At 38.0% G+C, this 7,401-nt stretch overlaps 1 long non-coding RNA gene across 1 annotated transcript; it reads right to left on the minus strand.

Annotated features, from left to right (window-relative positions):
* Window positions 1-1,244: 1,244 nt before the first annotated feature.
* Window positions 1,245-6,411, minus strand: LOC105005062. Its single transcript, XR_827282.1, has 2 exons — window positions 6,204-6,411; window positions 1,245-1,596 (listed from the first exon to the last, which is right to left on the minus strand). It is a non-coding gene; the product is annotated as an uncharacterized LOC105005062 (long non-coding RNA).
* Window positions 6,412-7,401: the final 990 nt, after the last annotated feature.

A 7,401-nucleotide genomic window follows, 5' to 3' on the forward strand; every position in this document is an offset into this window, starting at 1 on the left:
TTGGCCATGAATGGCATACAATGGCTGCAAAGGAATATGAGGAGGTAAAAAATTTTAATCTGGGAAGTTGATATCATAAACAAAATCATCTCTCTTGTAAGGAAGAGGGGGAAATTAAGCCGCAAGCAATAATGTTTTACTTGCTTAGAACTTTTTCAATTTTAGCTTCTATTAAAAGCTCAAGGAACTGTTATATGTACTGTTAACAAAAATGCCTTCGTGCATCCTTTATTGATCAAGATACAAGAATAAAATGTAATATTTTATATTATGTACTCTGTTCCAAATAGTTCATAGCACTGTATATGTTTGTGTGTATATGCAGCTGGATGAATATAAGAAGGAAAAAATGTAAACATATTTCTATATAAATCATACACGGTAATTAGTTTTCAAGTTATCTACACTAGGGTTCTAGAGCAAGTGGCTGGCATGGAGTAAGGAGACAGTGCCCTGCCATGCTCAGTCTTTTGAGACCCCATGGACTGTAGCCCTCCAGGCTCCTCTGTCCATGAGATTTTCCAGGTAAGAATACCGGAGCACGTTGCTATTTTTTTTCCCCAGGGTATCTTTCCAATCCAGGGATCGAACCCACATCTCTTGTGTCCCCTGCATTGGCAGGCAGATTCTTTACCTCTGCACTGTCTGGGAAGCCCACAAGGAAGTGGTACACAGTAGAGACTTCATAGATGAGCTGACAGATAAAATTTATCCTGTGTCCCAGGAGTTTAGCTAATCTCCATAATGTCATCAAGAACTGATCAGAGGCAGAAAGAAAGTGGCATTGAACAGCCACTCACATTGACACTTCACCTCCAAAATCTGGTCTTATGAAGTTGAAAGTCTACTATATGCCATGATTAAATATACTTTTGGGAATTAGTCTCAAATTACTTAACTGTAATATCAGATAGTTAGAACATTTAAAATAAATCATTTGATAAAATTTGAACCTGGAGTCTGCTTGTTGAATTTTTTGATCGATTAAGTTTTAAAAATTAGGTTATTAAACTAATTGAACAAATATCAGTGATGCTGAGATATAAAATGAACAAACAAAAATCATACATCTTCAGGCTTACACAATTACTTCCAAGAAAGAAAATGCTAAATTAGAGGTTGCAATGGAAATATCTACTTCTTAGAGAAAGACTTTGTATTTATTTGTATGATAGGCAGACTGTGTTCTTTCATATCAAGCATCTGGAAAAGCAGAGACTGATCAAGGCAGGAAAATAACCAGATTTACTCCAATAGAACTTAACAGTTTTATAAAAAATAGACAGTTTGCAAATATTTAACCATAGCACCATCTGAGGCTTATGAACCATAGACAGAGGCTTAGATCAAAGCCCCAAGACATGCTGTGGCTTAGCCAGTGCTTGAGTTTATCCAGAAACAACGGAAACGTGATATCTTTTCACATCAGGGAATAAACTAAAGTGGAAACAGCACAATTGCAGTGACGGGTTCAGTCTGTGGTCAGACACGCAAGAAAAAGGAAGGCAAAAAATACATTGTTCTGCTACAAAATGTCATTTTCTGCTTGTAGATTGTCATCAAATTGTGATTCATCCATGGTCATCAAATTGTGATCTGTTAAGATGAGAGAGAGATTATCAGAATAAGATATACCTTCAATAAGGATTTAGAGGGTTTTCTTTCTTTCTTTCTTTCTTTTCCCTTCCTTCTCTAATCTCATCTTCTATTATGACAGTGTCAAGTTTTATATCAGGCCAGCTTGCAGGGGTAAAACGTGTGAAATCTGCTGAAAGAAAAGCAACATGTTCTCTAGTCCTTCCAGATAACTGTACAAAACCTAAAGCATTATTTTGAGAAGCACATTTTCTCTCTCCCAGCCAGAAAGGCATAATCATCCCTCTTGTACTGCCCATGAAGACAATTATATTATTTTATATACTTTAAAAGAGTTCATACAGGTTCTTATTTCACTACAAGCAAGCATATTTAGCATTCATTGAGGTCAAGCTTATATTCATTTTTAATTTTTTTTTAACTTTTTTATTGAAGTATAGTTGATTTACAATGTTGTGTCTATTTCAGGTATACAGCAAAGTGATTCAGTATGTATATATTCACACATATATATTCATTTATATGAGGCTTCCCTGGAGGAAGAAATGGCAACTGACTCCAGTATTCTTGCCTGGAAATCCCATGGACAGAGGAGCCTGGTGGGCTACAGTCTATTCTGTTGCAAAGAGTCAGACACAACTTAGCGACTAAATAACAACAACAATATTCAATTATATACATTCTGAATATATATATATTTCAATTCTTTCCCCTTATAGGTTATTATAAAATACTGAGTATAGTTCTCTGTACTATACAATAGATCATTGTTGGTTATCATTTTATATATAGTAGTGTGTATATGTTCATCCCAAACTCCTAATTTATTCCTCCCTCAAGTATACATTTATTAATGAAACATCAAGTTTAAATCTTCTTGATTCCTTCATAACTAAGATGAATAAGAACAATTTCTTGTATTTCGTGTAGTTTATACTTTTTAATATTTTAACACCCATTATTCTACATATCATTCACCTTCACCTTCTCAACTAAATAAGCAGAGATAAACAATTCTTCTTTTATGGAAAAGACAGGCATGAAGAGGTTAATTTACCAAAGTGACACATCGCACCAAAACTGGAGTTGGAACCAGACGACTATTTCCTTTCCCCAAACCCTGAAAACAATTGAGGAAAATTTGAAAACTAGTCACCTACATGCTTTTGTCAGGTAAATCTGGCTTATCTGGGGTTGCTTATTTGCCTGTTCTATTAAACTACACAGAACTTCCTAGAGTTTTTAATTGAATTATACAAAGTGTTTCAATTACCTCTGTCCAAATTTAAGTATAAATGTTTACAAGTTTCATTGAGAATCTTTCTGTTGCTCTATGGTTGTTGGATACAACAAGCAAATCAGTGATCAAGTAATGTTGATAATTGCATCTTTATTTTTAGAACAGAATTATTTTACTTTAAAATAGTGAGTTCTAGAGAAAGCAATGAATTACCAATGGCAGAACATCAGGAGTCAGTGGGTGTACCACCAAGGACCTTCAAGCTATATTTATCTGAAATCCAAATTTAATTTGATTTAAAAAATATTTAGAGGTTGAAATCTGCTAGAAAATGTAAAATTTAGAAGTAATTTTGAAGAACTGTAAAGACAAATTGGGAAGCACTTTCTAAAATAATCTTAATTTTAATATAATAAAAATGGAACAGTCAGTATAATTAGCACTCACTCTCTTCTGCATGTTTATCAGTTACTCTAATTTGTTCCCATTGTTGGTGGCTGACCCTCAATTTTACTGTTTCCTTCACCTGAGGACTTGTCTGTTTTATGGCACTTGGGCTTCAGACAGGTCTTTCACCTACTTAAAAGTATGGCACAATACATACAGCATATTTTCAGGACGATTTTTAGCACAATAATACCAATTTGGTTTTTTAAGGTAATAAACATAAAAAGAATAATAAAGAACAGTACTAATTGAACGTCCTTGGAAGAAAAGTTATGATCAACCTAGACAGCATATTGAAAAGCAGAGACATTACTTTGCCAACAAAGGTCTGTCTAGTCAAGGCTGTGGTTTTTCCAGTGGTCATGTATGGATGTGAGAGTTGGACTGTGAAGAAAGCTGAGTGCTAAAGAATTGATGCTTTTGACCTGTGGTGTTGGAGAAGACTCTTGAGAGTCCCTTGGACTGCAAGGGGATCCAACCAGTCCATTCTGAAGAAGATCAGCCCTGGATGTTCTTTGAAAGGAATGATGCTTAAGCTGAAACTCCAGTACTTTGGCCACCTCATGCGAAGAGTTTACTCACTGGAAAAGACTCTGATGCTGGAAGGGATTGGGGACAGGAGGAGAAGGGGACGACAGAGGATGATACGGCTGGATGGCATCACCGGCTCGATGGACATGAGTTTGAGTGAACTCCGGGAGATGGTGATGGACAGGGAGGCCTTGCGTGCTGCGATTCATGGTGTCTCAAAGAGTCGGACACGACTGAGCAACTGAACTAAACTGAATAAGTTTTTTCTTGGTTATACTCATTGAGGCATAAGAGAGTTTGAGTAAATTCTCTCTATCATACAACTCACCAGTAGCAGATATGGGGTCAAATTCAGGATTTAGAGAACTAGAGTCTGCTGCTCATGACAGCATTCTGTTAATAATATCTTACTTTAATGTAATGCTATATCATTGCTTATGATAGATCAAGTTAATTGTTTATGAGTTAGACAAGCACAGATATAGACTTTTTGTTGCTGTTTTGAGCATTTTTTTCCCCTGAATATTAGCTCAGTGAATTGGAAACTGGGAAATATTAGATCTCTAGTCTAACATAGCTCTGAGGTATTGAGATTCTAAACTCTTTATGCTTCACTTTCATTGTGTGGATAATGGAATTTTTAGAAGAGATTAACTTGATCTCAGGTGAATGGTATGTGTTTTTATCTGGAGAATGGATGTTTTTCCATTTGGCTACTCAGCAAGCCATGGGGGTGGGAAATCCTCAATATGGGCAGATCTTAGATGATGCTTTTACTCATCCACTTTATGAAGAGGGTTGCCCTCTTGTAATAATATATACACAATTATAGGCAGTGATGAGTCAATTTGTTGGTTGGTCTGAGACCTAGAGAAATATTGAAAGATTGAGAACAAGCATATCTGTACACATGTGGCCATATCCTTTACTGTACAACAGAAGCTAACACAACGTTGGAAAGCAACTATACTTCAAATAAAAAAGAAGGAAAGAACAAGCCTATCTGGGTTTATGGCACATGGGTGGCTTTGTAGTCTTAAGTATGAAGCATGAAGATTTTTGTATTGTGTGTTAACAACCACTGTGGAAGAGGCAACATACACCCAGGTCGTCAGAATGACTTGGCCCGGTTTTGGTAGACACAGGCAGCTTCTGTCCTCAGAAAATTAACTATAAGAACAGAGTAGCATGGTGACAGAGATGGAAGCAATGCAGTCCAGCAGCCTAGGCACTCATTCCCTAAAGCTGATCTAGCCACTGCCATTGCCTAATGCCATTCTTCTAGCAACAGGAAATATCCCAAATTCCCCAAATAAGTACCATTCTATGAGGAGGAGAAGCGGCATTTGATGGCAACTTTACTACATTGGACCACTTTACCATGGAAGGTACTGCAATCCATCTATACTATTGGGTATGGTTTTACCTTGCTTGTCTATAAAACTTGAGTGCTTAAATAGAGCTTTTTCTATTGACAAAGAATTCCTGAATAACATCACATCAGACCAAGAGACCTATTTCATAGACTAGAAGGGACAGTGTGGGCACATATTCATGGGATCCACCGGTTCAATCACATACTGTATAATCCAAAAACTGAACTCCTGATACAAATGGCCTTTTGCCAATGCACCTAAGGTACCAATTTGGAGATGACTTTCTATTAGCATGGCAAGTCATCCTCCACAGTGTAATACATGGCTTTAATCAATGACCATTATCAGTGACAGGTCACTGCCAGGTGGACTATATTAAGTGTGGTCCTGCTTACAATTACTTGCAATGACCCACATGAAGAATTCATGCTTCTAGGTCCTGCAATTTTTAGCTTTGTGGCTTCAGAAGTTTTGATTCCTGATACAGAAGTACCTCTACTAGGAAAATAACAAGAGTCCCATTAAACTTTATGCTACCTATGCCTTCACTTATTTCATGCTCCTTGTACAAGAAAACTTCTGGCAAGGAAAGGAGACACTATCCTGGTAGGAATAACTGATCCTGATCAACAGGTGGAACTAGGGCTGCTGCTAAACAATGGGACCAGATAATTTACTGGGGTACTGCTTGGTAATTCCGTGCTCAATGTTGATAATAAATAAACAAAAGTAGAAGTTATAAACTAAAAAATGTTACTCAGAGGCTCAGTCTCATTAATAAGCATCTCGGTTTCCCTGCTAGAGTGAACATGTACACAGAAAAGGGTGCCAGCTATGACAAGAACTTAATGGATAATGATGAGTATCATTTGCTTTCTAAATATAAGCTGTAGTGGTGGGAGCTCTAATTTTTCCCACTAATCTTACTCAAGTATATTTCCTCGTGAAACAAAGAACAGCTCAAACCATGCAGGGACTGTTCCCAAACAGGAAGAGCTTAAATACCCACATACCTCCATTAGGATGTTCCAAGGCACTCATGTTTGTGGTCTCCAGAATCACCACTTTCTAATGGCTTCTAGTTGAGTTCTTCCCTAGCAATTACTTTGGACCAAAGGGAGATGCCTCACCAGAATTAACTGCCTCACTCCAAAGCAAACTGTATATAACCTCTAATCCATGGGAAGGTACAGCCCACTTTCTTCAATTTAGAGTATCTCTGAAGGGTCATACCAGCCCCCCAGCTCCTTATTGGATGGTTGGAGCCATTGTTGCATCACAGTTCAACTTCTCCTTCTGCCCAATCCAGAGCCCTCATTCCTGCACAGGTGTCATTACCAAAAACAATCCCCAGTGAACCATCTGCATGCAAATATCCATCTCAGAGTCTTTTCCCTATGGAACTCGCCCTACGGCATTATTACATCTCGATTGCTGTAGCATATATTTAAAACGTGTTGTTAATTTGACTGTCACCTCCCAGTGCCACACCTTCCAAAGTGGTCTTTCCTTAGGTGATTCTTGGATTCTTGGAAGTGCTGCCGGCCCCTTTTGGCCATGCTTTCTTCCCAGGATTCTGGAGAAGTGAGGTCTTTACCTTCAGGCTCATCCACATGTTAAAGGCTGCTGTTCTGCTTATGTTTTCTCCCCATTGTGAAACCTCATGAGAGATTTTTACTAAGTTACAGATCAAACTGTCCAATTCAGCAGCCCTCGCTTGTATTCTGTGGTGGCTCAGATGGTAAACTGTCTGCCCACGATGTGGGAGACCCAGGTTCGATCCCTGGGTTGGGAAGATCCCCTGGAGAAGGAAATGGCAACCCATTCCAGTATTTTTGCCTGGAAAATCCCATGGACGGAGGAGCCTGGTAGGCTACAGTCCATGGGGTCACAAAGAATTGGACACGACTGAGTGACTTCACTTCACTCTTGTATTCATCCTCTTTTATTTCTGTGGTTTAAAGCCTGGTTTGGGACTGTTTACTCCAGATCTTCCATTCTGGGTAATCCATCCTTTAATAATTCTCAAGTTTCCTTTTTTACCCAATCTCCCACATTTTTGCTGAAAGTATCTGTACTCCCTTCTGCCTTTACGCAAGGAGAACAATTGGTGGTTTCAAGGCTGGGAACACCTTAAATACTCATTTTTAGGGAATTATGGAGGACAAATACACGTTTAAATTGTGCCTTTATTAGCAATGTTCATTTATT

This window comes from Bison bison, unplaced genomic scaffold, assembly GCF_000754665.1.
Source record: "Bison bison bison isolate TAMUID 2011002044 unplaced genomic scaffold, Bison_UMD1.0 scf7180017864485, whole genome shotgun sequence".
In the NCBI taxonomy this organism is placed as follows: domain Eukaryota; kingdom Metazoa; phylum Chordata; class Mammalia; order Artiodactyla; family Bovidae; genus Bison; species Bison bison.